The following is a 22,331-nucleotide window of genomic DNA, read 5'->3' as shown; positions in this document are numbered from 1 at the left end:
CGGGTCTGTTGGACTATGTCCCAGGCCTTAGGGGTCATTCTACCCATAGAATCCTACACAGGTGGAGGCGCTGTTTATGTCAGATCGTTCCAGAGGATACACCCCAGGCTCTCGCTGGCAGAGGTTCAGGCCTCCTGTGAACCTGACAGGTAAAAGCACCACACACCTGGTAATATACATATAGATTCCCCTCACGTGCACCCTATCTGCGATTGGGGGGGGGTATGGGGTCCGGGGGGGAGGAATATGTGTTACATATATGTATTTGGGGGGACTATTTTTATATGTGTTGGGGGGGGGAGCTAGCGTTGGAAGCTCAGCGTGGGACAGAGTGAGGCCTCAGCTGGGGGAGAGCTGGGCCTGGCAGTGGGAGGATGGACACCCACATCCATCAGACCCGGCTCTCCCCCCCTATCGACGACCCTGCACAAATACAGGCCACGTACTTACACTCCGTACAGCGTGCTCTGTGTGCCGTGCCAGCACTCTTATAAAGTACAAAAAGATATTAAATTCAGGTTTCATCGAGTTTTGAACTCTGATCGCTGAATTCAGAGTCCAAAGTGCTAACCATTACACCACGGAAGCTGATGATGTCATTCCCGTGAAATGCAGATGTGTAAAGAATCACAGAAAGAATGAAAGCGATAAAGGGACGGAAACAACTAACTTTGCTATTTAACAATATCAATTCCACGCCTGTTAGTAATGATTAAACCTAGTATTATATTAGTGTGAATAACATTATTAATAATATGCCTTTTGGTAACGATTACATGTAGTATTTTTAGTCACGTATTCCCTAATAAGGGGACGATTCCTTCCTTAGCCCGTACTGAGCTCAGCTTGTGCTGGGGTTTTGGGGGTCAGGATTTTAAGGTTGAATGTGAAAATAATATTAAACATGAGGGACTGGAACCTAGGTGCACCCCCCTAGGTTTACACATTATTACATTATCTATGACATTTTTGCTTGTGCAATAACACCCGGACCTACGTGTTCCTGCAGCACTCATATACACAGAGAACTTCAGTATTACAAATGAGTTTAAAATCACATGGGGGAATCGAACATGGATTAGTACTAGTATAGAATAATTAGAATCCCAGGTGTCAGGATGGCCGAGTGGTCTAAGGCGCCAGACTCAAGCTTGATATCTTCCCATGTCTGTGGGTGTTCTGGTCTCCGTATGGAGGCGTGGGTTCAAATCCCACTTCTGACACATTATTTTTTCCCCCCCACCAATTGAAAAAACAGCATACAAATAATATAATATACTGTATATAATTATTGATAATAATATGCTAGTATTAATAATACTATTAATGTTTTACATATAAGGCTGTGTGCATGAAGGTCAATTTGAATAACACAACACATAATACTACTTTTGATCCTTGCCAAAATGCTCTGTTTGAATCCCAGGAATCTCTGAATATTTGTATTATATTTTTATTCACTGTATATCATGGGCAAGCATTCATATCAATAGTGAGCAAGAGAAGTGCTATGTTAATATCTAATATATATATATATATATATATATATATATATATATATATATATATATATATATATATATAATAAATTGAAGTGATACTTTTTTTATTATTAATAATAATAATAATTACACAATTTTATACCACATTTAAAAAGGCAACAAAAGTGTACCCCTAAATCCTTCCACTCTGTCTATACCTCTGACTTTCAATTCCTTTTTCTCTCTTTGGTAGTTTTATGTAGCGCTTTACAGAGACATTTTGCAGGCACAGGTCCCTGCCCCGTGGAGCTTACAATCTATGTTTTGGTGCCTGAGGCACAGGGAGATAAAGTGACTTGCCCAAGGTCACAAGGAGCCGACACCGGGAATTGAACCCGGTTCCCCTGCTTCACACTCCGTGCCAGGCTTTACTCACTGAGCCAGTCCTTCTGTATCATTCATACAGGCCACAACACTCAATTAATACCTTTTGGTTTTTGAGAATAGGAGGGCAATCTCAGTTAACCATTTTTTTTACACAACACAATGTATATACATATATAGATCAAAATAATACAATCACAATAATCAAAATAATAGGATGGATAAGAAAATAAAAAACATTAGGACAATATCTTATTTTGAACTTTCAGCTAAACCACGGGGGCGCAAACTTTTCCCCCTGCGCCCCCTGCCGGATGTCCTCCACTCCGTGCGCCCCCCTCCCTCCTCCTCCTCCTCCTCCTCCTCCTCCTCCTCCTCCTCCTCCTCCTCCTTACCTTGATTCCCGGTGTCTGGGCGTCATTACGTCACGTTGTCATAGCAACGTGACGTCACATGACCAGTGGTGTCATTTGACGCCGTGTTGCCATGGCGACGCGTCTCCAGATGCCGGCTGAATCAAGGTGAGTATTGTTTACAGAGGCCCTGCAGCTCCCCCAGCACTTAATTTAACTGCCTTCGGGAAGCGCGCGGGGCCTCTGTAAACCCCGCGCCCCCCGCCGGTAATCTCGCGCCCCCCGCCGGTAATCTCGCGCCCCCCACTATGGTATTGGAATCAAATGACCATCATTTTAAATGTAAAAACAATCAAACCACTAATATAGTAATGTGTGCACCATGCACCTGAATTGAACACGCGTGCACAATCTATGTGGCTGTATTTTGTACAGTACATCCAAAATTACATTCCAATTAAGACAGATTAAAAATATTGTTACTTTAATATTAACTTGAACCTTGGATAATTTGTGAGCCCATTTTTACACTTAAGTGTAATTTTAATACAGCTTGATACATTTATTTATGTGCATATATATATGTATATATATATATATATATATATATATATCCATATACATGCACACATATATAAATACACATTTCTTCTGTCAAAAATAAAAAATAACATGGTACCGATCATATATTCTTTCATTTTTTTAAATTGCTAGTGCAGTCAGAGGAAAGTTCTATGCACACTACATCTGTGATTGTGTAGATATTTGTATTCCTAGCACTAACGAGCTTTTGTAAACGATTCTGCATTATACTATTACATGTATTTTATAATATATTTTTAACACTATATTTTTATCGCAATGTTAGACACTTTTATCCCATATTTTTATATATCACTGAATTTTCAGTATATGCTAAAAACTGTGCATTTCCACTTTGTCTCCACTAGAGGGTGGTGTTAGCCATAGTATCCAACTATTTTTGTTAAATATCGAAAGTATTACTCTGACAGTATTTTAAACAGTCTAAAATGAATGCTATATCTCAGAAAATATTCACAAGCACTGGGTACTGCTGCCATCTGTTCCATATTAAGTCACGTTTATTGACTCTCACCAATACAGCATTTTTAATGTTAATCAAATGATTATTGATAGATCTCACCCAGCATTAGGGGTGTTTAATCAATTAAAGCAAGCCCTATTTAAGCATGGCTCTCCAGGTCCGTTGTATGAACCTGACGAAGGATTACTATAACCGAAACGCCTTGTTCATGCAAGGACCTGGAGCTCTTTTGACTGCACACGGACACCGTAGCCAGCCTATCCTGGAACTAGGGTCACGTGTTGAGGTATGAATAGCTCCAGTTAGCTTTAACTTATGTCTTCCCTCTTCCAAAGCATCACAAGTCCTTAATGTCTTTCTTAACTTTATTGCAGAAGTAGAAAACAACGGGTACTTGTAGGTGTAGTGTGATTAGAGAGTGCTTCTCTGTCAGAAATGCTTGCCTGAGGTTAGACTACGGTAAGACAGAAAGGCCTTGCCATGGGTGGATGCAGACATGTCTGTACTCACTGTGATCTTAGGTGGAAAAGGAAGTGAGGGGGAATGTGGGTAAAGGGAATAGTCTTGGGACAGACTATCTGGAAACAAACAAGAGGGGAGGGCAGAACAGCCCATTCTGAGAAGAACCTCAGAGGTTGCTGTAGCAACTCACTGGCTGCCTGCTCACAGGCAGAAAGGGCAACATATTGATACATCACACAGGCACGGTGTGTGTGTGGAACAAATGCATGCAGCTGAACTTAAGGAGCCGACAAGCAGAAGGGGGGTCAGGCAGAAATGTGATTCTTGTTCCATGATAATCCCCGTCTGGTATCTGGAGATACCACTATATAACTGGAATATGTGGAACATATGTGCAATGCATAACAAAGATAACATCACATTCTCAAACAATGCAAAAGTCCATGTCCACATAGCGATGTGACACCGGCCGGTATCACTTGGTTTCAAAGTCCCTTGGCCAAGGTTCTTTGGCAAAGGATGCAGGGTGGATGCACAGCTCCAGGTTAGATGGTTGCACCACAATGTCTTTGTGTAAAAGTCTCTGACACTGTTTTCTTTTAGCTTTGTGAGAGAATAGTCCTTTTGTCTCTGTAGTTTTACCTACAGAGGTGCATCCCCTTGTAGGTATGCCAGTCGTGGTAGACTGTCACTCTATCACCTGGCGTTTGGCAGAAGGAGATGGCTTTTGGCTCCTTGCGGAAGCGGATCAACACTCCTGGAAGACTGGTTGTCGAGTCTAGTCCAGTAAAGAGGGCGTCGTTCGGGGAGACTGCCTGGAGCTGAGCGCTGGGGCTGAACACTACCAGGATTTGATCGGGTTCTGGAGGGTGGTAGACCCCAGATAATTGGAGGTACCAGCATTCTTCACCTTCCTTCATTAGAGGTGCTGGCTTTGCGTGGCCGGTAAGGAATATCTTCTGGATGAAGGCAACAAAGTTGTTTTTGGTCTCCGGTTTCCTTTGTAGGTTGCAGCGGTGCGAAGTGAACCTAGAGATGGCATGTTCTCCATTGTTGGGGAGGCGCTTCTTGGTGAACGGAATGGTAGTGGGTTCACCCAACTGCCCGGTCTGTCTTTGACGAGCTCCTTGACCGTTAAACTCAGGAATCCTCTATCTTCCATCGAGGGTTTTTGCTTGTCGTCGTCCCTTGTGGTCTGGAACGCTGTGCACCCTAAGTAATCGGTGCATTCCTCTTGCACGAGAACGTCTCCACGTATTTTGGTGATACGCCTTTGTGTCTCTTTGTTGACTGCCCTCAGGAGGTTGTTTTCTCCCTGGACATGACGAAGAACAGTCTCTTTTGTCCTTGTAAATCCCTTTTTGAAATGTCTCTGCAACTGTCTCCTTTTACGTGTGTGAAAGAACAGTCTTTTTGCCCCTGTAGTTTCACCTGCAGGGTGCAATCCTTTGCGGCTATTCCAGCCGTGGCAGCTGGCTGCTTTGTCGCTTGATATTCTGTGGAGAGGAATGGCTGTACGTCTCAGCTGTGTCATTGCTCTCAGGAGGACTGTCTGACTGTTTCTTTTCTTTTGGGAGATCCTTTTGTCGGTCACCTTCAGGAGGTTACTTTCTTCCTTCGGTGGAGTCGACTCGTCATCCTTGGTTGTCTGGACCACTAAGCATCCTAGGCCATTGTTACATCCCTCTGATGCGAAGATTGGTTCCATAGAGAGAGAGAGAGAGGCGCGCACGCCCCATAGTGTAAAAAAGTACATTTATTGATGGGAAAGGAATGGGAGGGGGAAGAATATCACTCACAAGGGTATATAAAAAAATAGGCATTTGTGATTATATTATATCACCGCCAAGCCAGGGTCTCCACGTCGGTGATCCGCAGCCCGAATGTCACTTAAGAGCAGCGGAGACAACGATATACCGGAAGGCCAAAGATTACTGTTGGAAGTCTGCAAACCCATCCGTATGGAGCTTCCGCAAAGCTTCCTATGGTCTGCAGCCACAAATCTGCTTCGCGCATGATCCGGCTCAAGCACGCGCTGCGTGATGACGTAGTGTCTTTGCGTAATGATGTATTCCTGACGCGTTTCATCTTCTGCCCCAGAAGAAGTCTAAACTCAGACGAAACTAGACGGGTGAGGGTCTCTTAGTAGATCTCCCTATTTTCTGTTGTATTCAGTACTTTCACCTGTCTTTCTATTTGCTGCAAAGCCTTATTTAAAGGCTATTGGGACTGTTATATCAATCTCGGAATTGAGCCCTGTGGCTAATCGCACCGAGTGAACTGAGCCGGCGGTATCCCCGTTTAGGGGAGTGACGTCACCATCAGAGGACTGATTACAGCTGAGCAGTGACGCTTCCGCGTCCGAGCACACAGACGGAGTGAGCGGTTCCTGAGATTATCAGCCCCTTTGATGCAGCGATCTGAAAGCATTTTACTGATACGCCTGTTATTTCTGCTACATTGTAAGTAGCCTCTGTTGCTTGCGCAATAATTTTATTTATAAACGTACTTCAACATATTGGTATCTTTTTCATCTATAGGTACAGTCCATCTCGTTGTGGAATTCGAATATAGGACTTGTTCACGTATTTATCCTTCAGGTGTTGTATATCCATGCACCTGTGTCCCTGATGAACTACCAGTGCCGTAGGATTGGCTACCAGCGTGACATCTAGGTAAGGCCAGTCTATTCTATCGAATTAAGATTAATCTCTGCATCTAAAATTAAAATAATCCCTGGAATCTTGTTGGTGTTTATATAATCTATGATGTCAATAATCCTTCTAGTATTATCGGCCGCTTGTCTACCTTTAATGAAACCAACTTGATCCTGGTGAATCAGCCTGGGTAGAACAGCACTCCATCTGTTGGCCATCATCTAGTTTATCTTGTAAACAAGAGGCTGTATGTATGGCAGTTTGCATTAGCAACCTTGTATCATCAAGTTTGTTTTCTGTTTGAGCTAAATCATCTGTTAATTCTTTTATTGTCCCTGTCAATACCTCAACCTTTTGGGGCAAAACTTTGCCAGCCCGAAATAACAGCTGAATTACTCTTCCCTTCTTGATTTTCTTATCTTTCACTGAAGGAGTCACAGTTATAGCAGATTTCAGACCCTCAATTGTATCATCACCAACATCTTTCCATGCAAACGGACCTCCATAATTTACAATCAACTCATGTATTAAATCAGCAAAATTACTAGGATGCCGTCCTTTTGCCCTGTCCTGACTAGCAGCGTCTCTATGTTGGCAGACTATCTTTTGAAAGCATTCATATTTACCTATTCCTTTTGATCCACGATGCAGACGAAAATATGTTGTTTTCAAACGATCCTCCAAAATGTGATCAATAACCACACCGAAGTAAACTTATTGTAGCCACACAGGAAATGAACGTCTCTGGAATTCTGGATCCACGATGTCATAGAATTAAAAATAACTTGCGGTCACAGTCATCCCACCATCTATGTCTAAAGTGTGAAAGCGTAGAAATAAGATCAATGAGTCAAGGGTTTAAAAAGTAACACATGAGTTTATCAGCACCATGGCACCATTGAGAGAAAAGAATTCCAACAAGGAACTCAGGCCTCTGCAAACATATTGCTTGGATCACATTTTTATACATTTCAAAATGAGTAATACACCCCTTAAGGGGGCTGGCTTATAGATAAATGATGATATGATGACATGCAAAAATATATATTGGTTGATACCTAAATATGCTTCATATGCTATATTCTTATCGATAATTTACCATAATGTGGGCCTCTTAACCTTGTGACATAAGGGAGTTACTGTCTTTAGCCCTGTATGTGTACTGTAGATAACAACTATACTATGATCAGCAGAAATATCTTAAGACAGGAGAAATTGCTTACGAGTGCTATTTCAATTCTTGCCTGCCTGTTAGGAATTATACAAGGGCGAGTTACATCTAGGAGCGATACTCTGCAGAATCAATCATTCACAGTTCATACACGAATGAAACAAATTGGCATACATACAAACATACGGTTAGGCCAAAATGGAGGTGATGATAGCCACACACATTATCTCAATCTTCACAAAAGCTAATTTAGCAATCATACCAAAGGAAGGGAGAGACCCACTACAGTGTGGTAACTATCGCCCCATAGCCCTCCTTAATTCGGATCTAAAACTGTTCAGCAAAATTCTGGCAAATAGACTGACCCCCATACTCCCAAGCCTGATACATATAGATCAAGTCGGGTTTATTTCCGGCAGACAGGCCTCAGACAATACTAGGAAAATTATAGATATAATCGACCATGTACATCTCTCATCCACAAAGGCCATCCTGTTGAGCTTGGATGCGGAAAAAGCATTCGACAGGATTAGGTGGGACTTCCTAGACCAAACCCTACTTAAATATGGATTTCAGGGCCCATATCTAGAAGGGGTAAGAGCCCTATACAGATCTCCCACGGCTATAGTCAAACTCCCAGGAGGAGACTCAAACCCTATAAACATAAAGAATGGTACTCGACAGGGATGTCCCTTGTCTCCGCTTCTGTTTGCTCTCTCTATTGAACCGTTGGCAGCAACAATTAGAGACGAAAAAAACATAAACGGAATTGTAATAGGAGAGACAAACTACAAAATATCCCTATTTGCCGACGACATTATCCTAACTCTCGCCAACCCCTTGATTTCACTCCCGAACTTACATTCACAACTAGATAAATTTAGCAAAATATCGGGATATAAAATCAACATGGATAAGTCGGAAGCATTAAACCTAACCCTGTCGGATTCTGAAGTTAAATTACTACAAGCAAATTTTAAATATAGGTGGAACTCCACAAAGATCAAATACTTAGGAATCCAAATAACAAGGGAGTATAATACGCTATACAAACATAACTATCCACCATTATTTGAGAGGCTAAAAAAGGACCTCCAGAGCTGGAACGAATACCAGATATCTTGGTTAGGAAGAATAGCCACGATCAAAATGAATATCCTACCAAGGCTCCTGTATTATTTCCAGACTCTTTCTATAGATATTCCAATGCCGGAGCTTAAAAACATACAAAACAGAATTTTCCAATTTATCTGGCAAAATAAAAGACCCAGGGTAGCTAGATCTATTATGCTAGCCCCAAAAGATTGCGGAGGCTTGGCAGTCCCGGATATCATTAAATACTATTTGGCGGCCCAACTCAAACAAGCAATAATTTGGAACAATGATCCAGCCACCAGTTGCTGGGTGGGACTTGAGTCTACCTATACAAGACCTCTCTCTCTCCCGGCTGCTATGTGGACCGAGAGGGGAGGAGAGACCTTCTTGGAAACATTAAAACTGGGAGCAATGAAATGTACATGGCGGATATGGTCTAGAAATAAAAATAAATATGGTCTGACAGCCAGTCCAACACTACTAACCCCTATATTCCATAACCCTGAATTCTCCCCAGGCTTGCTCCCACAGAGACTCAATAAATTTAAGACGTTAAAGCTGATGGTAGCTGACGACTTTGTAGATAACGGTATAATTCTACCACTCCAGGCGCTGGAGAAGAAACACCAAATCATAAATAAAAATATATCAGTGTTTGGTTACCTCCAAATCAAGCACTACCTGCAATCAGTCTCCAAATATTCGGCATTCAAAGATTTAACAAATTTTGAAAGACTGTGTAGGAAAGAATATTACTGTAAAGGGCTGATTTCGGAGATATATCTGGGCCTGGCGCGGTCAGCGGGTTGTTCCCAACATAGCTATATGATCAAATGGGCAGAAGATTTGAATACAGAGATCGATAGAGAAGACTGGGAGGACATTTGGGAGGTAGCTGCAAAAACGTCAATCTGTACCACTATCAAAGAGAATATTTATAAAATTCTATTTCATTGGTACCTAACCCCGAGCAGGCTGGCTAAGATCTTCCCCGGGTCCCCGGATTTGTGCTGGAGGGGATGCGGGCAAAAAGGAGATATGGTTCATATTTTGGTGGAGTTGCCCAAAAATTCAGGTATTCTGGGTCATGATACAAACATTGATCAGAGAGTACTTAGGGGTGGAGGTTGAGGTGGAACCGCTGACCATGGTGCTGGCCAAACTAATAGATGAATTAGGAACGGCAGAAAGTAAGATGATCACTCATGTAATGACAGCTGCCCGCTGTGTTATTGCGGCCGCCTGGAAAAAGGTGAATGCGCCTTCTAGGCAGACTGTCTTACGGAGACTAAGAGAAATAAAGATGATGGAGCTCCTCACAGCACAGTTGAACCAGAAAACTGACAAATTTCACAAAATTTGGGAAATATGGCCAGGAAACTAGGGACCCCATAGAAATAAATACAGAAAGACCAGACAAATGGGCTCGTCCTACCCCCTCCCCCTTCCACTCCTCCCACCCTTCTTTTTCTTCTTTTCTACGTTCTTCTCTTTCCTTTGTTAAGCCCATGAGAGACGCTTACGGAAGCGGCTGCTTCCCTAACACAACCAGAAATAGGAAGACAGACCACACTTATTCAAAAAAAGTGTTATAGCAACTATTTTATTTCAGTAATGATGACGAACTGTTAATGCCCTTTGTTGTATGGACAAGTGACACTGTTAAAACATCACATGTATTCCAAGACTATATATTTGTTATGTCTCTCTAAAACAATAAAAAAAATTGAAACAAAAAAAATAAAATAACTTGCGGTCTCAGGAAAAGCATCCGGACGGAGCATCCAATACACATTTCTTCTTTCAAAAAGATCCCGGACGGGCCCCTAATATGTCGGAGATGCATATTTGCTTATTAATAAGTATCAATAAATTGCTTCCTTGAATGCCGACTCATTCACTAATCCACTAGGGGTATAGTAGAGATTGTCCAATGCAGTACAAGTATAGGCTCATACAAGACCAAAGTGTATCAATCCTCTTAAACAGGACATAAGTAGTTTGCTCAATACAAAGCGTTGTAACTCTATGAAAACAATATATATTGGGTGCAGGGGAACGGAACTAAATGGGTATAAGGAACAACTACTTCAAGGACTCAGAGCAAACATTATACTGATTCCAGCATCGTATCTATAACACCGATTGTAGAAAATCTTCCATAGATGTGTAGCCCCCTTGCCCTATGCCTACGGGAAATCGCGGGCGACTACGCGGGCTGCTAGTACCTGTACGCTCACAGGAGACCTGAGCCTCAGTGACTGGGAGCCTGGGGGGAGCTCTCTCTCTCTCTTAGTGCAGCGCCTCCACCTGTGAGGGATCCTAGCTTTGGCGGGATGACTCCTCACAGAAACCGATACAATCAGTAATAATAATATCACACCAGATATATATGTAGCCTCCTTTCCCCGTGACTAAGGGAACTATTTGGGCTGAGTACCTGTCTGGCGTATAGAAGGCCTGATCCTCTGCCACTGGAAGCCTGGGGTGATCATCGTAACGCACCTGGATAACTCCTCACAGGAACCAAAATAATGTATATAGAAATACGCACACAGGTACAGTATATATATATAACTGATTTATTACGCCACACACATAGCAACACAATATCCCCAAACAATATCCCCATACCCGGCGTGGTTGCCCCAGGCACCTAAATACCCAGTGTTCGTAAGGCAGTAGGAGTAGCGCTACCCACTGTGTGAGACTTGTTGGTGCACGTGGGCACCTTCCTGATCTCTGGCCAGATCAGGGCAAGTGGAGAGGGTTGATCCGTCGGCCCGCAGAGTGAGCCCAGGATGTGGGTCGGTCCGGTCCTCTCACGAAGGCCGTTCGCCTCTTGAGGGGACTCCTGCTGGAGTGTGTCCCTTTAAATGTCTCTGATAATATATGCCTGGGTCTGGCCCCAGACCGCAGGCCACACACACCATGTGGCGTCCATCACTGGTGCACTAACACTCTATACAGCTACTGGGGGAAGCGTCCCTATCTGTGGGGCTTCCCTGCAGCAGCCACAACCTGAGGGGAGTTGGGGCCTGGCTGGGCCCTATAGGGAGATCTGGCCTAGTCCAGAGGAGCACACCTCCCTGGACTCTACCTTCTTTTACTGCCTCCCTGCTCCGACTGACGCACAGTCTCAAGCGCGCCAAATGTATCTCTCTCCTATTGCCGTCACTCCTAGAGCCCTATTGGCTGCTGCGCCTCACATGGGGTACTTGCCCCTAAGCACTCTGGGACATGTAGTCCAGTGGTCTCCTATGCGGAGCCACCTAAGATGGCTGCCGCAACTTCGAGGCCACGGCGTATGCACATAGCTCCTATCGCGCATGCGCGACTTCTAAGATGGCGGCCCCAACTTGTCGGGTAACCCACGGAGCTCCGGAGCAGCCCCCACCTAGCAGGGTCCCTCTGCAGCCTCCCCCCTGTTCCCGCACCCACCACAGAGGTAAACGGGGAGCCGGGGCTACATATATAACTCGTCTTTACTATACACGACATAACAGTAAAACACAACAGTACAATACACAAAAACATGGATGCAATAGTACAACCCCCTGAGTGGTTCCCCCAAAGTACTGAGGGTGCCTTGGGCACCTATAAACCTGGTGTCCAAGCAATCCCACCCAAGTGTGAGGTAGTGCTACCCCTCTGTGATGTGTAGGTGTACGTTAGTACCTTTCTGGTCACAGGCCCGACAAGGGAATAATGAGAGGAGGATGCTGGATCAGGTCCCACTCAGCGGGGCCTCCAACACAACTCCACTCACACCTTATCCAGGGCGCTATCCTCGGTGAAGTCTCCAGCTGGAGGGTTCCACCTCCGTGCTGCCATGTGCAGTCCGCCGCGTGGACATCTGTCCACCAGCGCATTAGTGCTGCTGCAGGGCTAATGGGAAGGGTCCCTATATGAGGCCTTCCCTACAATACTGCACTGTATTTGTCTCAGGGCCTAACTGGGGCCTAGGGGGCAAGGTCTGGCCTAGTCCAGGAGCATACTTGCTCCTCAGACAGTACCTCTCCCTTCAGAGGCTCCGTGGTGTCTCCCCATGCTGTCTCCAGCCCCACAGAGGACATCTAGCTCTACAAAAAGGCAGCACTGCTCCCAATTGGCTGGGACGGCCCATGTGACCAACGCCGAGGCTTCTGGGAGCTGTAGTTCTGCTCAGTAAATACAGAGCCAGTTCAAGATGGCTGCTGCAATTTCTCCCGATCCACCGGAGCAATTAAGTGCAATGCAGGTACAGCTACCCCTCCTCTGGACAGGTAAGGGGGACCCCGCTACAGATGCAATCCCTAGGGCAGGAGTGGCCAACTCCAATCCTCAAGGGCCACCAACAGGTCAGATTTTCACAATTCAGTTACATTTAACCCATTAAACACATCACTGTCATAAGGTCACTTTGCTCCTACGTGGGACTGACCCTTTAACCCATTAAACACATCACTGTCATTAGGTCACTTTGCTCCTATGTGCTGAAGCAAGGATATCCTGAAAATCTGACCTGTTGGTGACCCTTAAGGACCGTAGTTGGTGACTCCTGCCCTAGGGACAGGTGTTCTAAAATCCACATAGTCTACTTGCCTGGTATTAACATCCTGAGCATTGATGAACCCTCTTATTCCTGGGCATCTTGCGTCCTCTCTCCACTCACTCCTTTTTCCATGGCAATGGACCACTTCCAGCACACACAAGGATGGCACCAAGGCACCAAACACATAGATTGTAAGCTCTATGGGGCAGGGACTGTGTCTGAAAAATGTCTCTGTAAAGCACTATGTAAAACTAGCAGCGCTATACAAGAACAAACAATTATTATTATGGTAATTCCATTGACCTTACTAAAAACTGTGCATTATCCAATTTCTCAGTCTCTCATTGCCCCTTCTATCCCCAAAACCTCATCTCACTGTCCCTCTCTCACATTCTTCACACTCAACATGAAGCCTTCTCCTCGCTATATTTCCAACCTGTGTTCCATTACCATTCAGTCCTAGGAATCACGCGTAAGCCCGCTGCCATAGTAAGCACGACGGCGCGAGTGACGTCGCACTCGCCGCACCCAAAAGCCTGTAAGGCAATGCGCACGGCCATAGAGAACGCGTATGCACACGTGCGTCTTGCGACGCCCGGGTCACGTGCGGGGATCAGCCAATGAGGGAGAGCCCTCACGTGACTTCATGGGTACGCCCCCAAACATGGAGTGGATCAGCTCTTGGTAATGTCTCCTCCTCCAGACCCCACAGGCCACGGGATCGCCTGTGCTGCAGGTGCGCGTGACGTCACGCACTTGGTTGCTTGTGCGTTCCTACTGTGTACGCGGCCTAAGGTTTCTTTACTGCTGCCCTCCTCTTCCCCAAACAGCCTTGTCATAACTTTCATAAATCAAGTATTAAAAAAAGTGACAATCACTAATTCACCCACAGACACAGATCCACTCTGCCACTCACTCACCTGTAGGCACTCAGCCTGCCATGTAATGCCGCCCTGCCATTCAATCACCCTTCTGGACATTCACCCACTGGCACCCAGGTGCTCGTTCGCTCGTTCGCTCGTTCGCTCGTTCGCTCGTTCGCTCGTTCGCTCGTTCGCTCGTTCGCTCGTTCGCTCGTTCGCTCGTTCGCTCGTTCGCTCACAGACAATAACATTATTACATAAAGACACTGGCTGGCACTGATAGTTTGAAGCAGGGGAACCTGGTTCAATTCCTGGCGTCGGCTCCTTGTGACCTTGGGCAAGTCACTTTATCTCCCTGTGCCTCAGGCACCAAAACATAGATTGTAAGCTCCATAGGGCAGGGACTGTATCTGCATAATGTCTCTGTAAAGCGCTGCATAAAATTAGCAGCGCTATACAGGAACATGCTATTATTATTATTAATAATAATAATAATAATAATAATAATAAAACATATTCAGTAATTCTCTTTCAACCACTCACACACCCAAGGAGACTCAGTCAATCAGTTACTTATACCACAGGAAATACTCTAAGTTGTCAGGATGGCCGAGCGGTCTAAGGCGCCAGACTCAAGCTTGATATCTTCCCATGTCTGTGGGTGTTCTGGTCTCTGTATGGAGGCGTGGGTTCAAATCCCACTTCTGACACATACTTTTGTTACTCTCTAAAATGTTCTCATACCCTTTCAATCTAATACATCCTCATGCCCTCATGCCCTCTGATTTCTTTTTTGGAGGGGAGGGGAGCTTGGTGGCGGGGAGTGGTTCCTTTGGTTACAGCCTCCTACATGAAGTGATTGCAATAGGAGTCCGTCAGGAGGCAAATACAGGTACATTGCAAACAGCAGCGGAGGCAGAAACAATGGAAAGAGACCCTGGGAAACTTTTTTCTCATTCAGAGCTCATTGCTATAAACTCTGAAGAGGCAATGCAGCTAAACTGTGAGCCAGAAAGGTGGGTGGGTGGGTGGATGACACTGGGTTAGTGGGAGACACTGACTGGGTGAGTGGGAGACACTGACTGGGTGAGTGGGAGACACTGACTGGGTGGGTGGGTGACAGTGACTGGGTGACAGTGACTGGGTAAAAGTGACGAGGTGGGTGACAGTGACTGGGTGGGTGGGAGACTGACTGGGTGACAGTGACTGACAGTGACTGGGTGACAGTGAATGGGTGACAGTGACTGGGTGATAGTGACACAGTGACTGGGTGGGTGACAGTGACTGGGTGGGTGACAGTGGGTGACAGTGACTTACCTTGACCGGGTGGGTGCAGCTTGCCGCCGGACTTTTTCCCCTCCTGCCCCCGATATCCCCGCGGCAGCTGCCCAGGAGGGGAGGTGGGCTTGGGGGCTCGGGAGGTGGGCTCAGGGATTGGGGGCCACGGGAGGTGGGCTCGGGGGGAGCACGGGAATCTTTTGGGTGTGACCTGTGACATCAACACTGCCATTTAGCAGGTAATCTGCAGTCAGGAGGACACCCTGCATTAGATATACACACAGGACAATACAATGATCGTATTCAGTAACTCTCTTTCTGCCTCTCACAGACCAGGGGCAAGTAGTCAATCAGTCACTTCACTGAGCATAAGACTCCAAGTTGTCAGGATGGCCGAGTGGTCTAAGGCGCCAGACTCAAGCTTGATATCTTCCCATGTCAGTGGGTGTTCTGGTCTCTGTATGGAGGCGTGGGTTCAAATCCCACTTCTGACATGTTCTTTTGTTACTCTTTCAAATGTTCTTATACCGTTTATATCCTATACATCCTCATGCCCTCTGATTTTTTGGGGAGGGTTCTTAGTGGCGGCGGGTGGAGGATCCTTTGGTTACAGAGAAAATGGATTTATAGAAAGTGGGCATTTCCTGTCTTCGAAGATGGCCACCAAGTTACTTTCTCTTGGCGAGTCAATCACTAATGGCGACGGCTTTGGTCAGCATTGCTGACTGACTTTTTGGGTGTGACATGTGACATCAGCACTGCCATTTAGCAGGTAATCTGCAGTCAGGAGGACACCCTGCATTAGATATATACCCAGGACTGTGTGACCTTATCCCTAATAAGCGATAGTCAGGAGGTCATCCTACATTAGATAACAAAATAGGATTGTCTGAGCCTATCATAGAGCTTTGCACTTTAGGGAGTAAAGTGTTCCTAAACTGAGTTAACCAGTCAAACTGGTTCCAGTGTGACCAATGCCTCACACTTCTCTCTTTTACAATCAATTCGAAATGCTGCTGCTCTTCTGATGTGTATCTACTTCTGGTCTCCTGAAACATCTCGAAAAAGAGAAAAAAAACAGCGCACCGCCAAAGTGGGTCCCAAGCAAATGTATTGTAAAAAATCTTCTTTATTTAAACCATCTAAAAGTGGAGGTTAACACTCTCCTACGCGTTTTGTGTGAACATACACTTTATCAAGGCGTATTGCATTCAATTGTTTATAAATGTAAATAAAGAGGTTGGGGGCCACAGCTGTAGCCCTTGAGGGCCGTTTGTTGCCCACCAATGACAAAGTGTAAGCTTGTCATGACAGGGTCTCCCTTTGCCTCACGTTGTCGATTTCTTGTTGCTCTTATTTCCATTGTTAGTACTTTATTATCCTTGTGTTGTAATTTTTTTAAGCGCTGCATAAACTGTTGGTGCAATAGAAATAAAAATATACGTACAAACTGCTTCTACTTCCTATCATTGGAATGCCCTTACTTGTACTTACCTGTATACCTCTATCTGGGGATGACCTTGGCTGAGTTTTTTTTTTGTGATATCCTTTCATAAATGAAGCATTAAAATACAGAGACTCACTATTTCACTCAAAGATACATTCTGCAATTCACTCACTCACTGAATCACTCACCTGTATGCACTCAGCCTGCTATTGAGTGACATCCTGCCATTGAACCATTCACTCAGCCTTCTGGACATTTACCCATTCTCTCACAGGCACCCAGTCAATCACTCACATACAATACAATGATCGTATTCAGTAACTCTCTTTCCGCCTCTCACAGACCAGGGGTGCGTAGTCAATCAGTCACTTCTACTGAGTGCAAGACTCCAAGTTGTCAGGATGGCCGAGTGGTCTAAGGCGCCAGACTCAAGCTTGATATCTTCCCAAGTCAGTGGGTGTTCTGGTCTCTGTATGGAGGCGTGGTTTCAAATCCCACTTCTGACATGTTCTTTTGTTACTCTTTCAAATGTTCTTATACCGTTTATATCCTATACATCCTCATGCCCTCTGATTTTTTGGGGAGGGTTCTTAGTGGCGGCGGGTGGAGGATCCTTTGGTTACAGAGAAAATGGATTTATAGAAAGTGGGCATTTCCTGTCTTCGAAGATGGCCACCAAGCTACTTTCTCTTGGCGAGTCAATCACTAATGGCGACGGCTTTGGTCAGCATTGCTGACTGACTTTTTGGGTGTGACCTGTAACATCAGCACTGCCATTTAGCAGGTAATCTGCAGTCAGGAGGACATCCTGCATTAGATATACACCCAGGACTGTGTGACCTTATCCCTAATAAGCGATAGTCAGGAGGTCATCCTACATTAGATAACAAAATAGGATTGTCTGAGCCTGTCATAGAGCTTTGCACTTTAGGGAGTAAAGTGTTCCTAAACTGAGTTAACCAGTCAAACTGGTTCCAGTGTGACCAATGCCTCACACTTCTCTCTTTTACAATCAATTCAAAATGCTGCTGCTCTTCTGATGTGTATCTACTTCTGGTCTCCTGAAACATCTCGAAAAAGAGAAAAAAAACAGCGCACCGCCAAAGTGGGTCCCAAGCAAATGTATTGTAAAAAATCTTCTTTATTTAATCTATCTAAAAGTGGAGGTTAACACCCTCCTACGCGTTTCGTGTGAACATACACTTTATCAAGGAGTATTGCATTCAATTATTTATAAATGTAAATAAAGAGGTTGGGGGCCACAGGTGAAGCCCTTGAGGGCCGTTTGTTGCCCACCAATGACAAAGTGTAAGCTTGTCATGACAGGGTCTCCCTTTGCCTCACGTTGTCGATTTCTTGTTGCTCTTATTTCCATTGTTAGTACTTTATTATCCTTGTGTTGTAATTTTTTTAAGCGCTGCATAAACAGTTGGCGCAATAGAAATAAAAATATACGTACACACTGCTTCTACTTCCTATCATTGGAATGCCCTTACTTGTACTTACCTGTATACCTCTATCTGGGGATGACCTTGGCTGAGTTTTTTTTTGTGATATCCTTTCATAAATGAAGCATTAAAACACAGAGACTCACTATTTCACTCAAAGATACATTCTGCCATTCACTCACTCACTGAATCACTCACCTGTATGCACTCAGAATGCTATTGAGTGACATCCTGCCATGAAACCATTCACTCAGCCTTTTGGACATTTACCCATTCTCTCACAGGCACCCATTCAATCACTCACATACAATACAATGATCGTATTGAGTAACTCTCTTTCCGCCTCTCACAGACCAGGGGTGCGTAGTCAATCAGTCACTTCTACTGAGCACAAGACTCCAAGTTGTCAGGATGGCCGAGTGGTCTAAGGCGCCAGACTCAAGCTTGATATCTTCCCATGTCAGTGGGTGTTCTGGTCTCTGGATGGAGGCGTGGGTTCAAATCCCACTTCTGACATGTTCTTTTGTTACTCTTTCAAATGTTCTTATACCGTTTATATCCTATACATCCTCATGCCCTCTGATTTTTTGGGGAGGGTTCTTAGTGGCGGCGGGTGGAGGATCCTTTGGTTACAGAGAAAATGGATTTATAGAAAGTGGGCATTTCCTGTCTTCGAAGATGGCCACCAAGCTACTTTCTCTTGGCGAGTCAATCACTAATGGCGACGGCTTTGGTCAGCATTGCTGACTGACTTTTTGGGTGTGACCTGTGACATCAGCACTGCCATTTAGCAGGTAATCTGCAGTCAGGAGGACATCCTGCATTAGATATACACCCAGGACTGTGTGACCTTATCCCTAATAAGCGATAGTCAGGAGGTCATCCTACATTAGATAACAAAATAGGATTGTCTGAGCCTGTCATAGAGCTTTGCACTTTAGGGAGTAAAGTGTTCCTAAACTGAGTTAACCAGTCAAACTGGTTCCAGTGTGACCAATGCCTCACACTTCTCTCTTTTACAATCAATTCAAAATGCTGCTGCTCTTCTGATGTGTATCTACTTCTGGTCTCCTGAAACATCTCGAAAAAGAGAAAAAAAACAGCGCACCGCCAAAGTGGGTCCCAAGCAAATGTATTGTAAAAAATCTTCTTTATTTAATCTATCTAAAAGTGGAGGTTAACACCCTCCTACGCGTTTCGTGTGAACATACACTTTATCAAGGAGTATTGCATTCAATTATTTATAAATGTAAATAAAGAGGTTGGGGGCCACAGGTGAAGCCCTTGAGGGCCGTTTGTTGCCCACCAATGACAAAGTGTAAGCTTGTCATGACAGGGTCTCCCTTTGCCTCACGTTGTCGATTTCTTGTTGCTCTTATTTCCATTGTTAGTACTTTATTATCCTTGTGTTGTAATTTTTTTAAGCGCTGCATAAACAGTTGGCGCAATAGAAATAAAAATATACGTACACACTGCTTCTACTTCCTATCATTGGAATGCCCTTACTTGTACTTACCTGTATACCTCTATCTGGGGATGACCTTGGCTGAGTTTTTTTTTGTGATATCCTTTCATAAATGAAGCATTAAAACACAGAGACTCACTATTTCACTCAAAGATACATTCTGCCATTCACTCACTCACTGAATCACTCACCTGTATGCACTCAGAATGCTATTGAGTGACATCCTGCCATGAAACCATTCACTCAGCCTTTTGGACATTTACCCATTCTCTCACAGGCACCCATTCAATCACTCACATACAATACAATGATCGTATTGAGTAACTCTCTTTCCGCCTCAGGTGAAGCCCTTGAGGGCCGTTTGTTGCCCACCAATGACAAAGTGTAAGCTTGTCATGACAGGGTCTCCCTTTGCCTCACGTTGTCGATTTCTTGTTGCTCTTATTTCCATTGTTAGTAAACACAGAGACTCACTATTTCACTCAAAGATACATTCTGCCATTCACTCACTCACTGAATTACTCACCTGTATGCACTCAGAATGCTATTGAGTGACATCCTGCCATGAAACCATTCACTCAGCCTTTTGGACATTTACCCATTCTCTCACAGGCACCCATTCAATCACTCACATACAATACAATGATCGTATTGAGTAACTCTCTTTCCGCCACAGGTGAAGCCCTTGAGGGCCGTTTGTTGCCCACCAATGACAAAGTGTAAGCTTGTCATGACAGGGTCTCCCTTTGCCTCACGTTGTCGATTTCTTGTTGCTCTTATTTCCATTGTTAGTACTTTATTATCCTTGTGTTGTAATTTTTTTAAGCGCTGCATAAACAGTTGGCGCAATAGAAATAAAAATATACGTACACACTGCTTCTACTTCCTATCATTGGAATGCCCTTACTTGTACTTACCTGTATACCTCTATCTGGGGATGACCTTGGCTGAGTTTTTTTTTGTGATATCCTTTCATAAATGAAGCATTAAAACACAGAGACTCACTATTTCACTCAAAGATACATTCTGCCATTCACTCACTCACTGAATTACTCACCTGTATGCACTCAGAATGCTATTGAGTGACATCCTGCCATGAAACCATTCACTCAGCCTTTTGGACATTTACCCATTCTCTCACAGGCACCCATTCAATCACTCACATACAATACAATGATCGTATTGAGTAACTCTCTTTCCGCCTCTCACAGACCAGGGGTGCGTAGTCAATCAGTCACTTCTACTGAGCACAAGACTCCAAGTTGTCAGGATGGCCGAGTGGTCTAAGGCGCCAGACTCAAGCTTGATATCTTCCCATGTCAGTGGGTGTTCTGGTCTCTGTATGGAGGCGTGGGTTCAAATCCCACTTCTGACAGGTTCTTTTGTTACTCTTTCAAATGTTCTTATACCGTTTATATCCTATACATCCTCATGCCCTCTGATTTTTTGGGGAGGGTTCTTAGTGGCGGCGGGTGGAGGATCCTTTGGTTACAGAGAAAATGGATTTATAGAAAGTGGGCATTTCCTGTCTTCGAAGATGGCCACCAAGCTACTTTCTCTTGGCGAGTCAATCACTAATGGCGACGGCTTTGGTCAGCATTGCTGACTGACTTTTTGGGTGTGACCTGTGACATCAGCACTGCCATTTAGCAGGTAATCTGCAGTCAGGAGGACATCCTGCATTAGATATACACCCAGGACTGTGTGACCTTATCCCTAATAAGCGATAGTCAGGAGGTCATCCTACATTAGATAACAAAATAGGATTGTCTGAGCCTGTCATAGAGCTTTGCACTTTAGGGAGTAAAGTGTTCCTAAACTGAGTTAACCAGTCAAACTGGTTCCAGTGTGACCAATGCCTCACACTTCTCTCTTTTACAATCAATTCAAAATGCTGCTGCTCTTCTGATGTGTATCTACTTCTGGTCTCCTGAAACATCTCAAAAAAGAGAAAAAAAACAGCGCACCGCCAAAGTGGGTCCCAAGCAAATGTATTGTAAAAAATCTTCTTTATTTAATCTATCTAAAAGTGGAGGTTAACACCCTCCTACGCGTTTCGTGTGAACATACACTTTATCAAGGAGTATTGCATTCAATTATTTATAAATGTAAATAAAGAGGTTGGGGGCCACAGGTGAAGCCCTTGAGGGCCGTTTGTTGCCCACCAATGACAAAGTGTAAGCTTGTCATGACAGGGTCTCCCTTTGCCTCACGTTGTCGATTTCTTGTTGCTCTTATTTCCATTGTTAGTACTTTATTATCCTTGTGTTGTAATTTTTTTAAGCGCTGCATAAACAGTTGGCGCAATAGAAATAAAAATATACGTACACACTGCTTCTACTTCCTATCATTGGAATGCCCTTACTTGTACTTACCTGTATACCTCTATCTGGGGATGACCTTGGCTGAGTTTTTTTTTGTGATATCCTTTCATAAATGAAGCATTAAAACACAGAGACTCACTATTTCACTCAAAGATACATTCTGCCATTCACTCACTCACTCACTGAATCACTCACCTGTATGCACTGAGAATGCTATTGAGTGACATCCTGCCATGAAACCATTCACTCAGCCTTTTGGACATTTACCCATTCTCTCACAGGCACCCATTCAATCACTCACAT

General features: G+C 44.4%; 6 non-coding genes across 6 annotated transcripts; all 6 read left to right on the top strand.

Moving 5' to 3' along the window:
- The first annotated feature begins 1,112 nt into the window (after window positions 1-1,112).
- TRNAL-CAA (transfer RNA leucine (anticodon CAA)) lies at window positions 1,113-1,223 on the top strand. Its single transcript has 2 exons — window positions 1,113-1,150; window positions 1,178-1,223. It is a non-coding gene; the product is annotated as a tRNA-Leu (tRNA).
- A 13,442-nt stretch (window positions 1,224-14,665) lies between these two features.
- Window positions 14,666-14,776, top strand: TRNAL-CAA (transfer RNA leucine (anticodon CAA)). The gene is made up of 2 exons: window positions 14,666-14,703; window positions 14,731-14,776. It is a non-coding gene; the product is annotated as a tRNA-Leu (tRNA).
- A 951-nt stretch (window positions 14,777-15,727) lies between these two features.
- On the top strand, window positions 15,728-15,838 carry TRNAL-CAA (transfer RNA leucine (anticodon CAA)). The gene is made up of 2 exons: window positions 15,728-15,765; window positions 15,793-15,838. It is a non-coding gene; the product is annotated as a tRNA-Leu (tRNA).
- Window positions 15,839-17,186: 1,348 nt separating this feature from the next.
- On the top strand, window positions 17,187-17,297 carry TRNAL-CAA (transfer RNA leucine (anticodon CAA)). Its single transcript has 2 exons — window positions 17,187-17,224; window positions 17,252-17,297. It is a non-coding gene; the product is annotated as a tRNA-Leu (tRNA).
- Window positions 17,298-18,644: 1,347 nt separating this feature from the next.
- TRNAL-CAA (transfer RNA leucine (anticodon CAA)) lies at window positions 18,645-18,755 on the top strand. The gene is made up of 2 exons: window positions 18,645-18,682; window positions 18,717-18,755. It is a non-coding gene; the product is annotated as a tRNA-Leu (tRNA).
- A 2,213-nt stretch (window positions 18,756-20,968) lies between these two features.
- Window positions 20,969-21,079, top strand: TRNAL-CAA (transfer RNA leucine (anticodon CAA)). Its single transcript has 2 exons — window positions 20,969-21,006; window positions 21,034-21,079. It is a non-coding gene; the product is annotated as a tRNA-Leu (tRNA).
- The last annotated feature ends 1,252 nt before the right edge of the window (window positions 21,080-22,331 follow it).

Source organism: Ascaphus truei, unplaced genomic scaffold (genome assembly GCF_040206685.1).
Source record: "Ascaphus truei isolate aAscTru1 unplaced genomic scaffold, aAscTru1.hap1 HAP1_SCAFFOLD_541, whole genome shotgun sequence".
In the NCBI taxonomy this organism is placed as follows: Eukaryota; Metazoa; Chordata; class Amphibia; order Anura; family Ascaphidae; genus Ascaphus; species Ascaphus truei.
The sequence above is the reverse complement of the archived record's forward strand: the minus strand, read 5'-3'. Positions and strand labels throughout refer to the sequence as shown.